Here is a 21942-nt window from a genome sequence, read left to right as displayed (position 1 = left end):
AAAAATCATAATAATCATCCTAAGAGCACTTCCCATAGTGCCCAATAAATTATTGTTGATGAGCGACAGTTTCCACTCTAAGAAAGCTGCCCAGAAACACGAAGGGAGCCCTCAAGGTGCTTCTGATCCAATAACACATACGAGAAAGTCCTGAGACAAAAGGCTGGATAACATACAACCACTTACGTGATTAAGAGTTAGGCAACTTGGTTTCTAATCTTGGCTCTACTGCTAACAGGCTGTGTGTTTGGGGGCAAGTCATTTAACCTCTCTGGGTTCCCTTTCAACAAGATAAGAAAACTTTCCAGTTCTAACTCTATGATTCTAAATGCTCAAGTCCACACTCCGTGAAACTGCCACCTGATGACTAGGTACTACTTCCATACTGTGTGCCAGGAGCTGTGTTAGGCTCGGGAATATAGTAGTGAATAAAATGGGGGCATCCCTGCCGTAATGGTGTTTACATTCTGATGGGGGAGGCAGACATTAAACAACTCAACAATTAACTTGAATTATAACCGTGGTACATCTACACGCTATGGAGAAGCATTGGGCACTACGAGAACAAGCGTGACCAAGTGTGGGCAATCAGAGAAAGGCTCTCTCGGGAAGCCATGTTTAAGTTGGGGTCTAAAGGCCTTCCCAAACCTCCTCGGGGCAATGAATGCTGTTATCTGCCCTGTCCCTGTGACCCTTATCTTTACTATCTTATGAGATCTCCCATATTTTCCATCTCAGAGATCTGTCTCATTGCCCACCCTCCCCATACCCCCTTAATAATTAAGTAGCTAGCAATTTTTGAGCATTTTCTTAGTTTCTGGTACTGCTGAGCACTTTAGAAGTATAATCTCACAACAAACTCTGAGGTAGGTGCTGTTGGTACATTCATTTCCTGGGTAGAGGAAAGCAATAAACGACTTGGCCAGGGTTACACACAGCTAGGAAGTGGTGGAACCAAGGTGTGACTTCAAAGATTTGATTCCAAGGCCTGCTTTCCCTTGCTCACAGCTCCTGTTGCCTAATGGACCATGTTTTCAGCCATTTGGTCCCTTTCTTGCCCCAGTCATAGCTCATGAGTCCAAAAAAGGGGTCCTGACCCAAGAGTAGCCAGCCCAAGACAAAAGAGAAAAGATGAGCTCAGGCAAACGTCCCCCTCAGCCTTTCCGACTAACGTGCAGAGGGAAGACGCCAGGTAGTAGAGGGAGCAGCCAGAGTCAGGGCTGGGGAGGCCGTTACCGTCTCAGGGAAAGGCAAGCTGAGAACAAAGCAGCGTGGAGGGAGAAGGGAAGAGGGCCGCAGGGAGGGGGACAGAAGCAGGAGAGAGATTGACCGGTTGTTCTAGCTGTCCCCTGGTATCACCACAAATCCAGAGCCACCCTACAGTTCCAGTTCCATGGAACTGGCTATGCTGCAGTTCTTGTGCTCAGATGCCAACGAAATTCTGGACCTTAAAGTTAATAAAAATTAACATTGATAGCCAGCATTGTTTAAGAGCTTTACACACGCCGATTAATTTAATTCCCACAAAAGTCCATGACATTAACACTACTACTATTCCCATTTTACAGATGAGAAAATGAAGGCTCAGTGAAGGGAAGTAACTTGCCCAAAGTCAACAAGCTAATTAAGGGGCAGAGCCAGGATTTGAACGCATGCAGCCTGGCTCCAGTCTATGCTACAACTATCCCTTTCTTTGACCCAGCCTGAGCAGGTTCCTTGTAACTGAACGAGCCAGACCACACCATCAGTAAGTTTTCACGTGATGATGTCTCTTCTCCCCAAGTAGAAGAGAAGCTCTTTAAGGGCAGGAACCATGCTCAGGTGGTTGTGAGCACTGCATGGGAGAGGGTTATGCAGACTTGTGCTGACACGGATGCCTGAGTGGAAAAACAGTAGCAGCACATTGTCAGTGCAGCTTGGAATCTGTATCATACACACAACTATTTCTGTTGCATATTGAGCATGTAGAGTAACAGTCTGGCTGCTTTCTTTCACTCACTAGAGCTTACGTTACTAAGCATTTCTTATCCTCCACATTTTATATACATTAAAATTTCATAAAGCCTTCAACTGATGGAAGGCATCATAAAAGTGTTAGAATCAATTATTGAAGAGTGGGGCTCTGAGACAACTGACACACCCCCTCACGTGGGTCAAACACTGTCAGAGGTGTGTCATGTGGCCCTGTGCTTTACACTGTATGATGTCATTTACAATTTATACATGTTCAGATATGAAGAGGCAGCACAATGTTAACTGCACACGCTCTCCAGGTAGATATAATGCACATGCAATACAAAGGACTTTGTTTCACACACACATTTCATCCTGATGTGCACATATTTAGTGTTATGCAGCTCATTCAGGATGCTACCCCTGCACAACTCAGGAAATGCCTGGTGCCTATCCCTCTGTCTTCCTCACAGCACCAGGTATTTTTCTGAGTATGCATGAAGTACTCAGATGCTTGTTGATTTAACGTTTAAATGCCAGACAGAGCAAGGTAGAGATGGGTTTGGTCAAGGAAAGCTTTCTGGAAGTTGAGGATAAAGTGCTGGATGGTGGGGCTGGTCCGGTGGCACAGTGACTAGGTGCACATGTTCCACTTCTTTGCAGCCCAGGGTTCACTGGTTTGGATCCCAGGCACAGAGATAGCACTGCTTGGCAAAAAAGCCATGCTGTGGTAGGCATCCCACCTATAAAGTAGAGGAAGATGGGCACGGATGTTAGCTCAAGGCCAGTCTTCCTCAGCAAAAAGAGGAGGATTGGCAGTAGTTAGCTCAGGGCTGACCTTCCTCACAAGAAAAAAAGAAAAAAAAGAGCTGGATGGAGAGAAGAGGCCCCCAGCTGGGAGTAAAGAGGAGGCACACAGCCTGTGGGTGGGGAAGGGCATAGAAAGAAAGGAGCTGTCCCTTCTCCTCCGCCTTAAATCCTCCTTCAAGAATTTCAGGTGTCTTGGTCTTCCCAGCTATAGCCCACAGACTTCCTGAAGGCACTGCCTTATTCTTCAGACTCTCCCCAGTATTTGGCACAATGCTGTGCCAAATGAATTTACGCATTTTTGAGTCTTGCAAAAGAGTTTCTGCATCAATTGTTTCAGGACTACCAAATCACAGTCCAGTTCAGAGGCTGGGGTGGGGTGGCGGTGGGGCTACTACCTGAAGCTCAGGGATGAGGGAGCAGTGAGCCAAGGCTAGAGGACAAGGGAAGGAGAAGGAGAAAACCCCAATTACTCCCTCCTCATTAGCGTGCGGATGCCCAGACATGTACAGGAGGGGTCTGGCGTCACGGTGGAACCTAGGATGAAACGGGTGGGTGACAGAATGGGCAAAGGGAGGCGAGCACCCTAGGTTTGGGGTCACCTTTCTTGGAAGTGGCCCAGCGCTGGGAGATGAGAACCTTGGCCTCCAGTGCTGTTCCACTAACAACTCCTCTGACAACATGCCTCTCCCTCAGGTACTTAGGCCGCCAGGCTCCAACTAGGGCAAGGCACGCTCGCTGTGTCTGCTTTGCATGTAGATGAAAGCCCCTGAGGGGTAAAATTTTTTTGAAGTACTTTAACAAAAGCAGATTGCTATTATCAATATTAGCCAGTATCTTTTTTAAGTGCCTTTAACTGCCTTCTAGGAGCTTGTAAGTCAGACAGCAACACAGAGAGAAGAGAAGAGCTACATAAAATACAGCAAAATATAAAGGGTAAGACTGCTTGTGAGGCTGGAGAAGCAGCAGGTAGGATAGGAAAATGTACCCCCCACTTTTTTGTTGACCCATGAGGCTTATAATCACAAAATTTCAGAGCTGGAAGGGTACATTTATTAAGAATCCCAGGAGATTCTAGGAGGATGCTAGAATGGGAGAAAGAATTAAAACTGTAAAGCCTGGGGGCCGGCCCGATGGCGAAGTGGTTAAGTGCGCACGTTCCGCTTTGGCGGCCCAGGGTTCGCTGGTTCAGATCCTGGGTGCGGACATGGCACCACTTGGCAAGCCATGCTGTGGTAGGCGTCCCACGTATAAAGTAGAGGAGGATGGGTACGGATGTTAGCTCAGGGCCAGTCTTCCTCAGCAAAAAGAGGAGGATTGGTGGCAGATGTTAGCTCAGGACTAATCTTCCTCAAAAAAAAAAAAACAACTATAAAGCCTGGGGAAGGGCTGGAAGTCCTTGGGAAAGAGACGAGGGAAGGACTAGTCTCTCCCGTGCTCCAGGCCCAGCAATGATTATTCACTTGGATATGCCCTGGCAGGTCCTGCTGCTGTAACCAGTGCTGTTCCCAAACCCAGACGAGGTGCCATCCTACCTAAGAGGAGCAGCACCAGGAGGCGGGGCTGCCATGGGTGTGGGGGGATAGGAGGACAAGGGCTGGGGGAGGGGGCTACAGGCCCAGCTCCTCCCACTTACAGCAGACAGACTTACTCCTATGGCTAAGTACACCGGGACTCCACAGAGGACGAGAGACTCAGAGAAACCTGATAGAGACAAATAGATGGGGGAAGAGGGAAAAAAGAATGGTGGGGCCACCAGGGAAAGAGAACGAGAACCTGTGGTCTGCAGACGGCACCAACAAGACCTGGTATAATGGAGTCCAAGCCAAACAAGTCTCTTGGTCTAGAAGAGCAGGGGTGCCAGGGCCCGCGGAGCCTCTATTTATCTGGTACTAAGACTGGGCTGGGCTGAGGGGCCCGCCCTCCCTCTCTCCCAGAAGAAAACAATAAGCCTGTTTTCCTGAGCTCTTCCTGTGACCCAGAAGGCCCACACAAAGAGGAAGAGGGGGGCAAAGGCAGGGTGGTACCAAGGCACAGCCTGGGGGAAGGGGCCTTCAACCTCCCAGCTCATCAGTGCCTCAAAACCCCAACCACCTAAGCGCTAAAACAGTGACTGCTATGCCAGTGCAGCTGCAGACCCCATCCCTCAGTCCCAGCACCAACCAGATGACTAACCCCAGAGCCCTTCTACAGGGGATGCTCAGGCCACCACCAGGGGAGCGGCGAAGGGCCTGACGGGCAGATGGAGTTTCTCCAACAGTTCAAGTCCCTCAGGGACAGAGGCCAAAATCAGTACTGGCAGACAGGAAAGAGGAGGAGTATGCTGGTAGAGGAGGGTGGAGACTCAGACATCCTTCAATTAGCTGTGAGTACCTAAAGGATGTGTGTGCGTGTATGCACTTGAGAAAAAAATGTAGGACAGTATGTGTTTGTGAAAAAGAGAGTATGTATGTAAGAAAAAAAATTGGAGTGGATGTGTGGGCTGGGGGTAGGGATGTGGCAGGAAAAGTTGCATCAGGTCACCTCTTCCTTCCTACCCAAGCGGAGAAACCAGGCACAGTCCCAAGGACCCAACAGGAAAACAGAGAGCCAGACCCCTGCCTTTCTCAACAGGAGGTGGCCCTCCAAGCCAGAGTCTGTATCCATCTCCCCCAAGCCAACCAGGGGACGTATGTTGCTTTACCCCACTCCTACCCCAAAGGGCTCAGTGGGGAAAGTAGGCTCAAAGCCAAAGCATGAAATAGATGAAATGCTCCTATGGTGAGAAAGGAAGCACCTCTTCACTGAGCCAACCATCGGGAAGGAACAGAGAATGAAAGGAAGGTTAAAACCCTCATCAATTCCCTATTCCCCATCATGTCCATAATAAACTGGACTCTAATAAAGCATCAAAAAACTCCTTTTCCCAACTTTCATTACTCTCTAACACTAACTCTCCACTCTGCTCTGGGCTAATCCCGCCTTTCACACTGTGGAACTGAACTGGATCCTTTTATTCTGGCTCCACACGGTGAGGTACTAGTCCACTGATTATCTATTGACTGATACACACGTCTTGAAGTGTTTTTATAGGAATGAGGCACAGGAGGGGAGGAATTCAAGTAAGCTCTGGGAATAGAGGAAAGGGAAAGAAACCAGGAAAGATATTTATGTGCTGGGAGGAAGGGCAGTTAAGTGACTCCTCCTGGTATTTATGCCAGAAGGACACATACATGAACGTGAACGCGGACACAGAGACTTGCAGATACAAGCAGAGGCTGAAACAAGTTTAGACATGACACATACACAAACATAAATACCATTCTAATCAGAAACCAGTCAGAGGACAGGGGGCCCTGTCTGAGCAAGGAGGCTGGGAGCAGTTCCCCTCCATGCCTCAATGCCCAGGTTCCCCACAGACCTGGCTGCCTCAGACAGGGGCCCTGGGTGGTGCTTTATCTAGACCAGAGGTCTTCCTGGAGGGGGAGGCCCACAGGAGGTGGGGAGCTGACATATGGATGGAGCTAGATGAGAGGTTTCTGGGAGAGTACAGAGGACAGACAGTCAGGCAGTGGGGGAGGGAGAGAAGGCAAGGAGGGGACCAGAATTCAAGCAGCCTTGTGCTGGTTCTAAAATGGCCACAGGCAAGGCAGGGGACAGATGGTCCCTTTCTGACGCTGAGCCGGAGAAGTGGGGAAAGGGAAAAGGAAAAAATAAATACCCATCACAGTCAGAAATGTAAAAATAAACCGAAAACCCTAAAAGATAAACAGCTTGCTTCTGAGGTTCCGCCTGCCTCCAGAGCCTTCTAAGGGAAAGCAGAGAAGTGCAGGCCTGTGAGGACAACCCTGCCTCAGGTCTGAAGTCTGCTGGAGGTCATGCCAGCCATGCCCCTGTCCAGAGCCCGAAGACCTTGCAGTCTTCTAGGCAGCTGAGGTGGCGTCCTCCTTTACCTCTCCAACGGGGTCATTGTGTTTCCTGCTAGTGTGAGAATGAGGCAGAGGGGCAGGAGCCTTGGAATCCACTGGGCTTTTCTTAGCTCTTCTAATATGCCATGCCCTTTCTCACCTCTGGGTCTCTGCACATGCTGCTCGCCCTTCCAAGCAGATCATTCCCCTCCTCTTTACCTGGATGACCCATGCCCATCCTTCCAGACCTCAATGTGAACGTCACCTCCTCCGGGAAGTTTTCCTGACTATCCTGCTCCCACAGTACTCTGTGCTGCCCCTTTCAGGGCACCAAGTACATTTTTGTGATTGATTCTTTAATTGCCTGTCTGCTCTGCTAGACTGAGTTCTTGGAGGTCAGGGCCACATTCAATACCTGGCTGTTGAATGAATTCATATAGAAATAAAAAGAAAGTTGGTATTATGTAGAAAAACCTTCCCCTCTCCTTAATACAATGGTTTCTAACACTAGTTTTGGGTTTATCTCCATTCCTCCAAAATAATCCATGAATATTCACTCAAAAGCAATGCAGGAGAGGGGCCGGCCCCATGGCCTAGTGGTTAAGTGCACTCTGCTTTGGCAGCCCATACTTGGTTCCTGGGTGTGGACCTACAGCACTCCTCAGCAGCCATGCTGTGGTGGGATCCACACACAGAACAGAGGAAGACTGGCATAGATGTTAGCTCAGGGTGAATCTTCCTTAGCAAAAAAAGAAAAAAAAAAGTGCAGTGTACTAGAGCATCTACTAAAAATGAATCCTTCTTTGCCATGTGCATCAGCGCCCCATAATTTATATGCTTGGTAAATATGTATCACTAGAAAGTGGACTTTCTTAAAGCAGGAGAACTCCTCTATAGTTGGCAAAACCCAAACAGGAACATGAGTAAGGACCCAAAGACGACAGGAAGCAACAGGGCAAGAAGAGATAAAGGGAACGCTTCCCAGGGGAGAAAGGAGCCAAGTATTTTGGAAAGGAGGAGAAAGAGGTGGGCAGAGGCTGGGGTAGGTGAGAAGGGCAGAAGGTCCCACCTCTGGACAACTTACAGGAAGGTTCAAAAGTGCAAGAGGACAACTCAGGGACAGAGTCTCTTAACCGAGGCAGAAAGGAAGCCAGAAGTGTCGTCAGATGGAAGGACAGGGAATGGTTAGTGTTCATACTTCACTAGGAATCAGAAGCCCAGGGACTGGTTCCGAATCGTTCATGTAATTGAGGCAAATCAGCAAATCACTTAGCCTCCTAGAGCCTCTTTTCCTTATCTACCCAATCCCATCTCAAAAGAGTTCACGGAGGCAAACACATTCTGAAATCCATTAAGTGTTATAAATTTGCACAGAATCATTATGAAGAGGCTGCCTCCCAGAGAGCAGGAGAAACTGTGTCAAAAGGTGACTTAGTGAGACTGTTGGTGTTACTGGGATTTAGAGTGAAGAGCGGCAGCTCAGGAGAGAAGAAACAAGGTATGTAGAATTAAAAGGAGGGAGAAAAAGAGACTCTGGCCCTGGAGGCAGGGCTGAGAGGGGCAGGGAGGAGCGTGGTTCCCGGGAAGCAGGCTCTAGGAGAGCAAGAAAGGCAGAGCATGGAGGCAGGCAGGGAGGCACAGAGGGGGATGTCAAGCCCATTCCAGCTGGCAGACACCAAGCTCACGGAGGAGGACAACAATAATCAGGGGCTGGGTAATAATAAGGCTTCTCACTGCTGGTTTTCAATTGCAGCACAAACAAATCATTATACCTCATTGCCAACCTCCTCCTGGGGGAGTCAGGTGTCCACAAATCCAAGAAAGAGACCGGAGAAGCTTCAGGACCAAGAAAACCTGTGACTTGTCTTACCCATGTATTGCTTCTAGTTCCAGATGGGAGACCAACCAGAAGGCATGAGAGAGATCTTATTAAAGAATACCGCGAAAGACAAGGGAACTATGAAAAGAGACCCTGGAAGGAAGGGTAGAGGGCACAAAGCTGAGTCAGTTGGGAGAAGAGCAGGTGGAGGGTGGGGCCAGCAGGGAGGGGAAGGAAGGAAGGACTGTCTGAATCACAGACTTAGAGAGGAAGACTAGGATTATTCTCCAAAGGGCGGAGACCATATATTCTCTGGCCCCACCAAGGACCAACTCAGAATAAATTACAGCCCAAAGGATGTAGGTGAGATAGGAGGAGGAACTTCCTGACCAGCAGGACAGAGCAAACATGCTCACCCAACTTTTCCCCAGGCCCATCTCTCCTCTTTTTCCTAAGAAATCTTCCTTGGTTGCATTCAAGCCAACTCTAGGGCCGAGTGAACCAGTTCACGCATTCACTCAACAAACATCGAGTGCCTGCCACATACTAGACTGTGGCAATGAACAAAACAGATACGGTCCCTTCCTTCGTGGAGCTTATAGGAAGCAGACGTTGAAAACATAATGACACAACAACTACATGAATTCAACTGTGATAGACTATGGAGGGAAAGTTCGGAGCACTATTAGAAAGATAAAAGGGAAGTCATGATGAGGAGGGGGGCCAGGACAGGCCTGCTGGGGAACTGATATTTAAACTGAGACCAAAAGGACAAGAAAGAATTAACCAAGCAAAGGTCAAGGGGTGGGGAAGGCCAGATGCTCTGAGGCGGGAAGAATCTTCAGTCTCCAGGCAAGGAGGAGCCCAGCAGCCCCAGCCGCCCAGCCGGGAATCCAGGTCTTTCAGTAAAGCTCTCTACCCATTTTTGTACGAATGCCCTGTCTCTCGCATCCAAACAAAGCCATGTACCCCAATCAGAATGTCCTCAAGGGCGAGGCAGGTTTCCCCCCTCAGTCTGAGTGTTTCTGGGCCCAGAGCCTTCACACAAAAGGGCAGGCAGGGACGCTGCTGCCCGGAATTCCTGACTCAGGGGGCAGGACAAACAGGAGTTTCAAGTTCAGATACTAGATTTTGAAGTTGCTCTTTCTTCCAGTGAAGGTAGACTTCCAGGGATGGGAGAAGGCTCTAGGGCAGGGAAGGGGCGCCAGACTCATGGAATTCCATGCCCACACCTGGGGGCTCTGACTCACCCACCCACAGCCATTAAGATGGAGCCCAGTAGACGGGGTGGTTTTCTCTTTTCCAAAAACAACGCAAGTCGGGAGGAGAGGGAATGTTAACAGAACCCCAGGAGACACCCTTTCTGGGCACTTTCCTTCATAAGAGAAATCAGGCAGCTACCACCTCTACTGAGCAGTGCCCAGGCCACGCACTTTACCCCACTGTCATTCAGCCCTCGCACTATGAGGTGGGTCTTCTTTCTTATAAGTGACGAAAATGAGGCATGGCCTTACCAAAGTTCACACAGTAAGTGACAGAACTGAGATCTGAATTCAAGTCTGTTTCCAATGCCATCACTTTTGAGGCTAAGCGATGATGGGGAAGGCCCCACTATCCCAGGTCCCTCCCCATCTTCAAAACCCAAATAAAACTCCCCCTTCTTCCCAGGTCAACCCCCACCTGGTCTGACTGCTCTTCCCCTCAGTCATAGCTGGGAGACGGCAAAAGGAGCTGAACACAGCGGAGAAACCCTTAACTTCTCTTTCTGCTACCTAATCCTCTTGTGATTCCGTGCAGCCATTTCATTCAGAGACTCAGGAAGCAGTCTCCAGAGCACACTGATGCTGAAGTTCATGCTTCAAACAGTCCTTTAGACCTTTTTCTGAACCTTCCTTTTATTTTGTGTCCCTCCCAGATGCCCAGCCCCATGCCCACCCTAACATTGCCAGCGCCTCCCACCGCACCCCCGCCCCCAAGATCTCTACACAGTAGGTGCTGGTGTTTCCCAGACCAGCTCAGAGACATCATCATCAGTTACCCCTCCCCACCCTCAACCCTCTCCCCCCGGCCAACCCCCTTCCCAATACTGTTTCTCTCAACTCTTCTTTTGCCCAGCTTCACGCACAGTCACCCCATAAGTGCACCTTTCCTTACATATATAGTACATTGCAAATCACACATCTGATTGGTTCATACGTTTAAGTCGGTGTTAAGAATAGAGCACACCACATGGTAGGCACTCAAAGATTTTTAGGAAGAGAAGAAAGAAGGGAGGAGGGGACTCCTGGGTGAGAGGGACCCTAGGGATCATCTAGTCCAGCAGTTCTCAGAGGAAATCTGCATCAGATCACTGGGAACACACATACCAGGGCCCTAGCCTGGATTGCCTGAATCACCTCTGGGCCTGGGTCTGGGTATACGTAAGTTAAAAAGGCTTCCCAGGTGACTGCGCCTCTGATTAAGAGCCACTGCTCTCACCCCTCATTATGCCAGCGAGGAAACCAAGTCCTGTCCCAGAGAGACGACACTCATCCTATAAACTGGAGATGGAACTGAAACTAGAACCAGGTCTCCCAGCTCCTAACGCCACACTCACTCCATGTATCATGTTGCCTACGCTTCACCAGCCCCAGTGTCAGTCAGCACGGCTCCAACTGGGAGCTCTCTGGGGAAGCCAATTTTACCCCATCAGGGGAGGTTCTGAGGCCAGGGCAGGGCATCCAGGCAGGAGCAGGGGCATTAATCACTGCTTTGTGAAACACACCTCATCTGCACAGAATGCACCTTGGACCCCAGGCTGACCAAACACAAGAGACCTTCGTTTCTGGTGGAGACGGGTAACACAGCAGAGTGGTAAAGCACACGAGTACGTCTCGGAAGTCAGATCTAACAAGCTCTGAGACCCTGATCTACTGCTGGCACCTCTAAAAATGTAAGATGGGCCTGTGGACGCTCTGCTTTAAACACAGGCATACTGTGTTTAATATTTCTCTTAGTGATGGTGATGACACCCACATCCAGGCAGTGCATAGTGATAGACTACAGGATAACACCTAAGGCGGGCAGTGTTTCTAGGAGTGAGTGAGTGGAACATTTCTCCATTCAAACTTGGAGCACCAGGGTTGAGGAAAATAGGCTCAGTCCAAGGAAAACAACCAAGCCCAGTTCATAAACAGCTCAAGTGAAGAAAAAAGTAGCCCTCAGACTGCAGTGACAGGGTCTGCAGTGAGAAGGGCCCTTAGTATTGGGCAGGCCCTGGCAGAGAATGCTAAATACCAGTAACCTCTTCTAAGGTTGTGCACGGAAGACAGAGAAAAAGACTGAGTCCTTAAGCTTTCCCTCAGTCCTGGCAATTGAACACAAGCACTGGTGACCTAGGGACACAGCTCTGAACGGTGACCCTAAGTTGCCAACCCCAACCTACCGGCTAGAGGCCTCTGCGGCCTGGATTTGACCTGCAGGACAGGCGTCCCTCAGGCATGGGGCTCTCCTGCCCTCCTCTCTTCCTACACGACTTGAGTGCCAAGCCTGTCACTCCTTCCTTTTTCCTTCTTTCCCCATGAAAGTCAGTGAAAAAACTGTAAATGGCGTGGACAAACAAAAGTGAGGAGGCTGGGCAGGTCATCGAATTGGTCACCTCTATTCTGAGAAATCCAACTCAATTCTAGGTCACACTTTGGGTCTGTCCAGGGGTGTGGACATCACAGAGGGTTACAGTTTGACCTGGAGCCAAACTGTGCAGGCCTGGAGGCCTAGGAGGGTGATATCGAAGGGGCCTCAAAGGCTGCCCAAAGTTTCACCAAAACATCTTTAGCAGCTAACCATCCCCTCCTCCCATAAGAATTTAGGCCTTTTCTGGGGCCCACCATCCCAGAGGAGAGAAGCATCTGAGTTCATACTGCCCTGCCTTTACTTGACGTCACCCACGCACGAGCTTTCGGCACCTAGAACAGTTCCCAACGATACAGGAATACATGTTTATTGAACAAAGCCTCCAGCCAGAGATGCAGCACGGGCCGCCCTTCAGGACATAGGAAGACACTGTCCCAGGTCCCGGGTACTCATCTCAGGGTGGTTTTCTTTCACCTCCAGGGAGACTCCCTGTTAATACGTGTACTCTCTCACACACAGATACAGAAATGCTGTTACATTTTATGACCTTCATCCCCTAAATGACCTTCTTTCCAACCTCCTTGAGCACCTACCCACCAGACCCCCAGGATGAGAAGAGCTGAGAACAAGCAAGATGTTGAACAGAAGCACAACGACAGAACCAGAAAGCAAGTCATAGGTGGGAGACGGCAAAAGGAGCTGAACACAGCGGAGAAAGCCTTAACTTCTCTTTCTACTACCTAATCCTCTTGTGATTCCGTGCAGCCATTTCATTTAAAATCCTTCTCAGAGGCCTACGGCCTGGTAGTGGAGCCAGGAGGGCGGGGAATGTTCTGGGTTGGCTGATGACGCATGGACTTCTGAGACAGGTCACCTCACCTGACTTGACAAATATTAAGCATCTGCTCTGTCATGCCCTCTGTTCAACTCTGCACACACAAAAAGGGAGGAGACGCAGGATGGTGGCTGCCAGGGGCTGGGGACAAGGGGGGAGGGAGAGTTCGTGTTCAGGGGGTACAGAGTTTCAGTTCGGGACGACAACAAAGTTTTGGAGATAAATGGTGATGATGGGTACACAAGAATGTGAATGTACTTAATGCCACTGAACTATACACTTAAAAACAGTTAAAATGGTAAATTTTACATTATGCATATTTAACTAAATTTTTTATTAAGAGTGGGGGGAGTGAGACAGCCCTCTTCTCCTCCCTCTGAAGAACAGGCCTTCTGAATCATTCAACTCTCTTTCCTCCAGACTAAATCTTCTGACTTCTTTTGCATGTCTTTCCCCTCCTGTCATCACAGCGCTCTACCCAGCAGCCCAACATCCAGAAACCTCTCGCTTCTGAGCACAGGCCCCACGGAGCTTTGTGTTCCCAGCACGCACCCACCAATGCCAAGCCACCAGCAGTTCCCAAAGGCTCAGGCTCAAGCCACTTACTCCCTCCTCTCAAAAACTATCCCAGATATACGAATAAAACCTGTGTCCACCAAGACACAGATGGAGACCGTGTGCTCCTGGAGGGCAGTAACCATTTCTCACACAGGCTGTCTCCAAGCCACGAAACAGGCCATATTCCAAAAGTCACCAAATACTTGACTGCAGAAACATCACAGAGGGGGCGATATCCCTAAGCCCACAAAGCCTGTTTGCCACAGGTCACAAATTTACAATTAAAGTGAGAAGCAAACAATATTGCTCAAAGCACACCAACTAGAATGTCAGCTGCACACGGCCCTCCCCTCAGCACGCACCCACACACACACCACGCCACTGGGGAGCAGCCTCTGATGGCACAGGTGTCCGGCTGGGAGTCAGACCTGAGTCTGAATCTGCGCGCTGCCACGTACTGGCTGTCCAACCTTAGGCAAGTCACTCAACTTCCCAGTTCTATAAGCCTTGGTTTCTTCATGAAAATGAGGAATATCATCCACCTCAAAGGGTTACTGTGAGGGTAAGGAGATTACATAAGGAGAGGACCTACTGCATCGTAAGCGTTCATCATTATTCTTATTCCAACCCCAAAACCCCTTCTGAAACGAATCCACATTAAAATATAAATGACTTGCATCAGAACAGTCTTTGTTCCAAAGGGAGAAAAAGAAGGGCTTACTAGAGGTCTAAAGGGATAAAGGAACCGACCAACTTCTGAGCCACATGCTGCCTGTCCCCTCAGCCCTGCTGTGATATGTGGGTCTAGGGCAGTTTCCAGGGTGAAGAATGACCTGGTCAACGTTGGAGGAACTTTCTCCTGCTTCTCCAAACCTTAGCTGGACAAGACCAAGAGCCCAGCAAGTTCACCTCTCTTGAGTCGTCTGAAGTGGATGGACAGCTCCATCAGCTTGTCCCTGTCAGCTGCTCTGCTCCCAGCCACTCACCCACCCCACAGCTCTGTTTTTCTAAAGGATATACGAGGCAAGTTGCCTCCCACCCTCTGGTTACTCCCCTGCAATCTGAGTGACGACACTCACTGGCCACACTTCTGTCTTCAAGGAGACAACTGTCAGATGAAAAGACCCGAGAGAAGTGACGAAGGTGCTGGCCTCCTCTCTCAGACACAGTATCTCTGCCTCATGCTGCTTAGGCTTTGGGGCGCCCCTGTCTGACTGTTGTCTTGAAGATTCTTTTCTGACCACTTAGAATGAAAGACCAAGGACTACATGCTTCAGCCCCTTTCTCACAAATGTGCCTTGAAAGAAAGAGTGGGCGGGTGGTGAAGAGAGAACATGAAAATCTTCCTCCTTACAGTCTGGCTTCCAGCCTGCTCATTTCACCTTCTGAGGTGTGCTGGCAGGCAAATAAAAGCTCTCAGAAGGTTGTGTGCAATGCACAAAAGTAACTCAGAGCCTACAGTCCTCTCTCCATGCAGAAAGAAGCAGACTTAGGAGCTCTTCCGACTTCACGGAAGAAACCTGTCTAGTGCTTCACCTGACCTTTCCCAGGTCCATAACGAGCTCACAAGAGGCACTACCGGCAATTTGGGTGGAAAAATAATTCTTCAATGTAATACCCAGACATCACAGGCTGGTTAACATCCCTCATCCCCACATACTAAATGCTGTTGGTGCTCCCCAAACATAGCGACAATTGAAGCTCCCTCCCCAGCATTTCCAAACACCTCCTGGAGGCAGGGCCACTCTAGTTGAGAACTACCGAGTAAGAACCTGTATCATTTTGTGTTGCACGGTGCCCAGCACACACAAGGCACGCTTTGCTGCTTATGGGTTGAATCTAGTGGGAAAGGACAAGTCACAGGAATACTTAGATCCATGGCTCTTACCAAGCGAACAATCCCTGAACTCCTACTATGTGCTGTTTTTGTAGGCACTGTGAGGGATAAACAGGAAATATGGATCATGATCCCTACATGTAAGGAGGTGATAGGAAAAACAAGACCATAAAACAGTATTCAACACGAGGCAATACATAATTAAATGCTAAATTGTAGGATCCGGGAGGTGGTGGGGAATGTGACCAGTGAGGGCTGGCACAGCCAGAGGAGGCTTCACGGAAAAAGCAGAAGTTGTGATGGCTTGAAGGAGGTGGAATTTTCTTCACTCAGCCCTACTGGTCCTCAATCTGTCCCCCCAAGGACCACCGTTCACAGAAAACTCCTCCATGGGGCCAGCCCGGTGGCGCAGTGGTTAAGTGCGCACGTTCTGCTTCGGCGGCCCGGGGTTCGCCAGTTCGGATGCCAGGTGTGGACATGGCACCACTTGGCAAAAGCCATGCTGTGGTAGGCATCCCACATATAAAGTAGAGGAAGATGGGCACGGATGTTAGCTCAGGGCCAGTCTTCCTCAGCAAAAAGAGGAGGACTGGCGGCAGATGTTAGCTCAGGGCTAATCTTCCCCCCCAAAAAACAAAAAAAACCCCACAAAACTCCTCCAAACCTGTGGTTCCAGGAGCCAATCAGCAATCCAAGCCCTTCAGATCCTATCCTCCAATGGTTCCTGGTGGAAGAGGGTGTGAGAAATTTCCCATTCTCCCTCAGAAGACCGGCCAGTGTGAGGCCTGCTTTAAGGAGGCTGTCTCATCGTAAAGGCAGGGGTGCAGTGACCGCCACCTGCACTGACTCAGGCACAGACCCTAAAGGGTGGGGGTTCCCGCTGTGATTACAGAAACTCTCCACTTTACCTGTCACCTTGGCCCTGTAAGATGCTCCTGCTGTGGGGACATGCACTTCCCAGATGAGTCTGAGGTCCTAACTGCCTCCTCCCTTACCACCCACCACCCTTTTTCTCAGGCAGAATCTCCACTTCCTCCATTCGTCTCGAAGGCTCCTCTCGCAGGCTGTGCCACCAAACACTTCTCACAGCCCATCCCACCATCTCCTCCTCGGCCACCAGCCTGACATTTAAGCTGCTCCTGGAGTCTGGCTCCTTCAAGAAGCCCAACACTGTGGCTTCCCCAACCCTATGTCACTTCAAACACGCAAAATCAGTAATACTCCCCCTACACACCCCACTCAACCTTTATGTATGCACTATGTAAACTGAGCGTCTCATCTATGTATGCACAGTACCTCTCTAAGGTGGGGGAAGAAGCCCACTTCCCTCAGACCACAGGACCCACGCCCAAGGCTGGGCCTCCCTGTGCTTATCTCTGTGAGATTCTGCTACCTTCCAACCCCAGCCACCACTCAGGCTAAGAACATTTAGTCACACACCCCCCCCAGGTAACTGTGCGAGGAGGTGGGTATGTTAATTAGCTTGACTGTACTAATCACTTCACTATGTAGATGAATATCAAAACATCATATTGTACACCTGAAATATATACAATTTTTATTTAAAAACCAAAACATCTAGTGAGACACCCTTCTCCCTCACCTGCTCTGGTCAACAAGCACACTCCCACCCTCTGCAGAGCCACATGTGAGCCCATACAGACCAGACACCCTCCCCCCAATAAAAAGGAAGATCACACAAGTCACATGTCCTTTCCAAATACATATACCTTTACCCTCTGAAACAAAGAAACAAACAAAAATATTTTTCCCCTCCCATAGGAAGGCTCAGAAGAAATCCTTTTGGAAATTAAGCCTGGAGTTTCCAACCCACCCTCAGGCCCCAAGACCGCTGGGTGTTGATCAAATGCTCTGCCGTAAGAAGGGCCCCATTCCAGGGTCTCCCAATTCTGGTCATCACGAAACTCCACCGGCTGGCTCACCTCTATCTACTCTTTCTGCAACAACGCCAGCTTGGTTTTCTGATACGTGATTTATTCCTCTCTCAATCAACTAACCAAATTTTTTTTTGTCTTGTAAAAAGTAAAAACAATTCTTGTTATATGCTCTCCTGGCATGCTAAAGTCTTCTGCTAAAGTCCTTATCATGGTTTGCAACTTTATATATATGTAATTATACATATATGATTATTTTATTAATGCCTCTGCCTACTACTACACTGTAGGAAAACCACATCTGCTTTGTTCATCCGTGTGTCCTCTGTGCCAAGTTCTAGATCTCTACTCAAACAGAACACGAAATCCTTCTTCTTTCTTCAAATAGAACTCTAGTTAGCTAGGACATCCTCAGGCTGCCTGGTCACTGGACAAAATCTCCAGGGGCTCCTTGGGTCACGACAATTCTACCCCTCTTTCTTGTCTCCTCCCCCTGCCATTCCCTACCCTTATAAAGAACAAAAAGCCTCAAGTACCCTTTCAGTTACCCTCTGAAGGAGCTTCCTGTAGATGGGAGAATCCTAGACTCACGTCGATGACTGGTTGGTTGGGAGGAGAACGGCAGGAAGAACAGGAGAGAGGAGAGGATGAATGTGGGCTGGAGACAGGGTCCAAGTCTTCTACCAAGTACTGTTTTTATATCATCCTGTATTCTGTGGGCATTCAAGAAAGGCTTTGAGAGTTGACTCATTAACCTGATTATTTTTTGTACTATTTCTTCAACCTGGGAAAGAAAAGACTGAGGGAGATGGGGGCGTAAACAGAGTATTGGTGGAGGGGAAAAGAGTGGATACCAGAATTCAAGATGACTGACCACAGGACAACAGAAAATTCACAGCAATCAGATTTAACAAAAACCTCCCGACCTTGAGGGTTCTAAGATATTGAGGAAAGCAATGACAGTTAAGAAAAGGGGAGCCTGAGCCTAAAAGGCATTTCTTACATGGATGCTCCCAGAGCTCTGATTAAATAGCTTAGTATAGTACTGAGCACAATATTACATTCTTCCCATAGTATCTAGAACCTGATTCTTGATACAGTAGACTGACAATGCTTGGTGACTGACTGATGCAGGAAAGAACATTAGTGACAACTTTCTTTTGTACAGTGTTGTCTGGAGACAGAAAGATCAGTTAGGCAGACTCTCAGATTACTTCTGGAGATGCTCTCCAGACCCAGAACTGTTTTATGTTTCTGGGTTGAGAGGTTACTGCATTTCTTATTTATAGACCTATGCCAGAGTGCAAGCTTGTAAAGAGCGACTGCACACTTCCTGCCATCTTGTCCCCAAGATGACAAGCAAGGACACTACATATCCAAACTGTGAGCTACCCTTAGGCACATAGTTCAAAGATGAAAGGAACGGAGGCCAGGTCTGAAATTAGGATTCTATGCAGCACGGTGCTAACTGAGTTCTTCGGGCAAGCACGAGTGGGTGAAGCAGCTGGCTCCCCTGCTGACCCTCTTACTGTTATCTTAACTGTCAAACCTTCACTTTTCCAAAGACCCTCCCCTCCATGTATCACTAAGGGCTGTGGCAACCTGTCCTAACCCACAGCATAATGAGTGTGGTGTCTCTTCCCTCATTTGGGGAATGGCTGAACACCTAGTTTCAGCAAAGTTCTCTGCAATCTTCCTTCCATCGTTTTGCCAAAGCAGCATTTCACTTCACTCCAAAAGCCACTAGCCACCGAAACAGCCCCACCCATTTGCAGTCCTCTAGGAAAAAATGCCATTACTTCTGCTGCAGGAGGTCAGTCTTCCAGTTCCCCTGCCTGAGGCATCTGTCGTCAACATTTGGACAGCTAGCACATCAGAACACAGTAGCAGTCCCACGTTGCTCAGCAGCCTAGAAATGCAGCCCAGAACTGCCAGCTTTCCCAGTGGTGCTGGCTCCACAGCCTTGTGAAGAGAGAAGGAAAGGGAAGAGACTTCTCCAAAGAACAGACACAACAACACAAAATCATTCGAAAAAGAACATCCCTGTTAGCACTTCTACCAGGCAACAAGTCCCTCTTGACTACGATCCGTGGTTTTATTTCAATACAGCAATAGGGAGCACAGCTCCATAGTTTCAAGGACACTGCAGTCTAAAACTTCCAGATGGCCAGACAGTAAAGAGAAGCTGTGTGATTTATGAAGTGGGTCAATCAAAGGGAGTAACACAAGAGGAAAGAGGTCAGCTTGGGGTATGCTCCCTCCTTGTCCCGTCCATCTCCACTGACACTTATCCTTTAGGAGAAGCCAAGAGTCCTAAGTCAGAAGATTCTTCTGGACTGTAACCAAGCTTGGACACAGAGAAAGTTTGAAACAAAAGGCCCAAATTTTCTCTTGGATGATCGTAACTTTACTTCAAGGGCATTGCTCAGATGGAGGGTTCCAGAACTGTGTTTACCACCAAACAAGGTCTGATTCCAAAAACAACTGAGAAAAGACATACTCTTAATTGTGTGTATATAAAAGAGGGGCAAGAGGAAGCCTAACAAAAGTGACATTAATTGAATGCTTTCTCTAAGCAAGCATTATGCTAAGAGCTTTCACTTGTTATAACAACCATTTATTCCACAAACATTTGAGACCCCACTATGTGAAAAACACTGTTGTAGGCACTGGGGATGCAAAAAGGAACAAAATAGCCAAAATTCTAGTTTTCACTCAACTTACATCTTAGTCGAAGTTGATAAAAATAAATCTACATGTCAGCTGGTAATAAACAATATGAAGAAAAAGCAGACTAAAGGAACGCTATATAAAATTTTATATAAAAATAAAGGGAGGGGCTGACCCGGTGGTGCAGCGGTTAAGTTCGCACGTTCCACTTCTCGGCGGCCCGGGGCTCACCGGTTCGGATCCTGGGTGCGGACATGGCACCACTTGGCAAAAGCCATGCTGTGGTAGGCGTCCCACGTATAAAGTAGAGGAAGATGGGCACGGATGTTAGCTCAGGGCCAGTCTTCCTCAGAAAAAAGAGGAGGATTGGCGGTAGATAGCTGAGGGCTAATCTTTCTTAAAAATAAATAAATAAATAAATAAAATAAAGGGAAAGGAGGCAGCCTGGTGGCGCAGGAGTTAAGTTCACATGCTCTGCTTCGGCAGCCTGGGGTTCACCGGTTTGGATCCCAGGCGTGGACCTATGTACCGCTCATTCAGCCATGCTGAGGCAGGCGTCCCACATACAAAATAGAGGAAGATGGGCACAGATGTTAGCTCAGGGCCAATCTTTCTCAGCAAAAAGAGGACTGGTGGCAGATGTTAGCTCAGGGCTAATCTCCTTCAATCAAATTTTTAAAATAAATAAATAAATAAATAAAAATAAAGGGAGGGAATGCTATTTTAGATACAGTTGTCCTGGAAGGCTTCTCTGATTGCCATTTGATAACAATTAATGACAATAAGGGCTAGCATATATGGTCACTGTGTGCTAGGACCTGGACTAAGTACTGGACATGCAATATTTCATTTAATCCTTAGCAAGTCTCAGTTCAGTACTATTACCATCCTCTCTGATATAGATGAGAAAACGGAGGGGCTGACCCCGTGGCCAAGTGGTTAAGTTCGCACACTCCGCTGCAGGCGGCCCAGTGTTTCATTGGTTCGAATCCTGGGCGCGGACATGGCACTGCTCATCAAACCACACTGAGGCAGCGTCCCACACGCCACAACTAGAAGGACCCACAACAAAGAATATACAACTATGTACCAGGGAGCTTTGGGGAGAGAAAGGAAAAATAAATAAATAAATAAAATAAAATCTTAAAAAAAAAAAAAAAAAAGAAAACGGAGCCTTAGAGAAGTAAGGCCCTTTGCAGAATCTCCAGCGAGTAGGGCAAGAAGAGAGAGCAAGGGGGCCGGCCCAGGGGCTGAGTGGTTAAGTTTGCATGCTCCATTTCGGCGGCCCAGGGTTTCACTGGTTCAGATCGTGGGCACGGACACGGCACCGCTCATCAAGCCATGCTGAGGTGGCATCCCAAATGCCACAACTAGAAGGACCCACAACTAAAAATACACAACTATGTACCACGGGCCTTTGGGGAAAAAGAGGAAAAAATAAAACCTTTAAAAAAATAAAAGAAGAGAGAGCAAGGCCAAGGCTGCACAGTAAGTGAGGAAGCCGGACTTGAACTCAGGAATACAATCCCATGCTACCGTGCTGATGAAGAGATGGAACCTCAAAGAGGTCAAGTGTGCCTGTGGTCACAAAGTGGCAGGGCCACCTGCCCTCCCCACACATAGCTAAGAGATGAGTGCAATTCAATCTTCCCTAATATCAGACTATTACTCTCATCAGCAGCTGGAAACCAAGCCTTACCTTGAAACAAGAGGAGAAAGACAACTTGGGCTCTTCAAGGCCAGCCGATAAATGCTGACTACGTTCCTCTCCCCTCCCCCCAGACCTCCAACACAAGTCGGTGAAGTAAAGGGAAACATGCCTTGTTGCTAATTCTCCAGGTTACGGTTTCTTACTGGAAAACAGACAGGAACATAACAAGGGATGACTGGGCTAGCTGCTCCACAGTGCCCCAGTAGCTCTCTGAGTGGAGCGAAGGGGACAGGCACTGAGAAGAGGTCAGAGGCAAGGAGAAAGCAGCCCTCTCTAGCCCCATTTCAAGAAAGCACAGCTCTCCCTCAAGCTCTGGAGGACTGGGGTGATAGTGGGGGAAGAGGAATGCTTTCTTAAG

General features: G+C 48.6%; 1 protein-coding gene and 1 long non-coding RNA gene across 27 annotated transcripts in view; one reads left to right on the top strand and one right to left on the bottom strand.

Annotated features, from left to right (window-relative positions):
• MINK1 (misshapen like kinase 1) overlaps nt 1-21942 on the bottom strand; it is a 50403-nt gene that overhangs the window by 26105 nt on the left and 2356 nt on the right. The gene's annotated exons all lie outside the window — the stretch shown is intronic.
• Nucleotides 4858-5656, top strand: LOC139039963 (uncharacterized). The gene is made up of 2 exons (XR_011493485.1): nt 4858-5125; nt 5303-5656. It is a non-coding gene; the product is annotated as an uncharacterized lncRNA (long non-coding RNA).

Source organism: Equus asinus, chromosome 13 (genome assembly GCF_041296235.1).
Source record: "Equus asinus isolate D_3611 breed Donkey chromosome 13, EquAss-T2T_v2, whole genome shotgun sequence".
NCBI lineage: Eukaryota > Metazoa > Chordata > Mammalia > Perissodactyla > Equidae > Equus > Equus asinus.
Note: the sequence above shows the minus strand (reverse complement) of the source record. Positions and strands in the feature narration are given on the sequence as shown.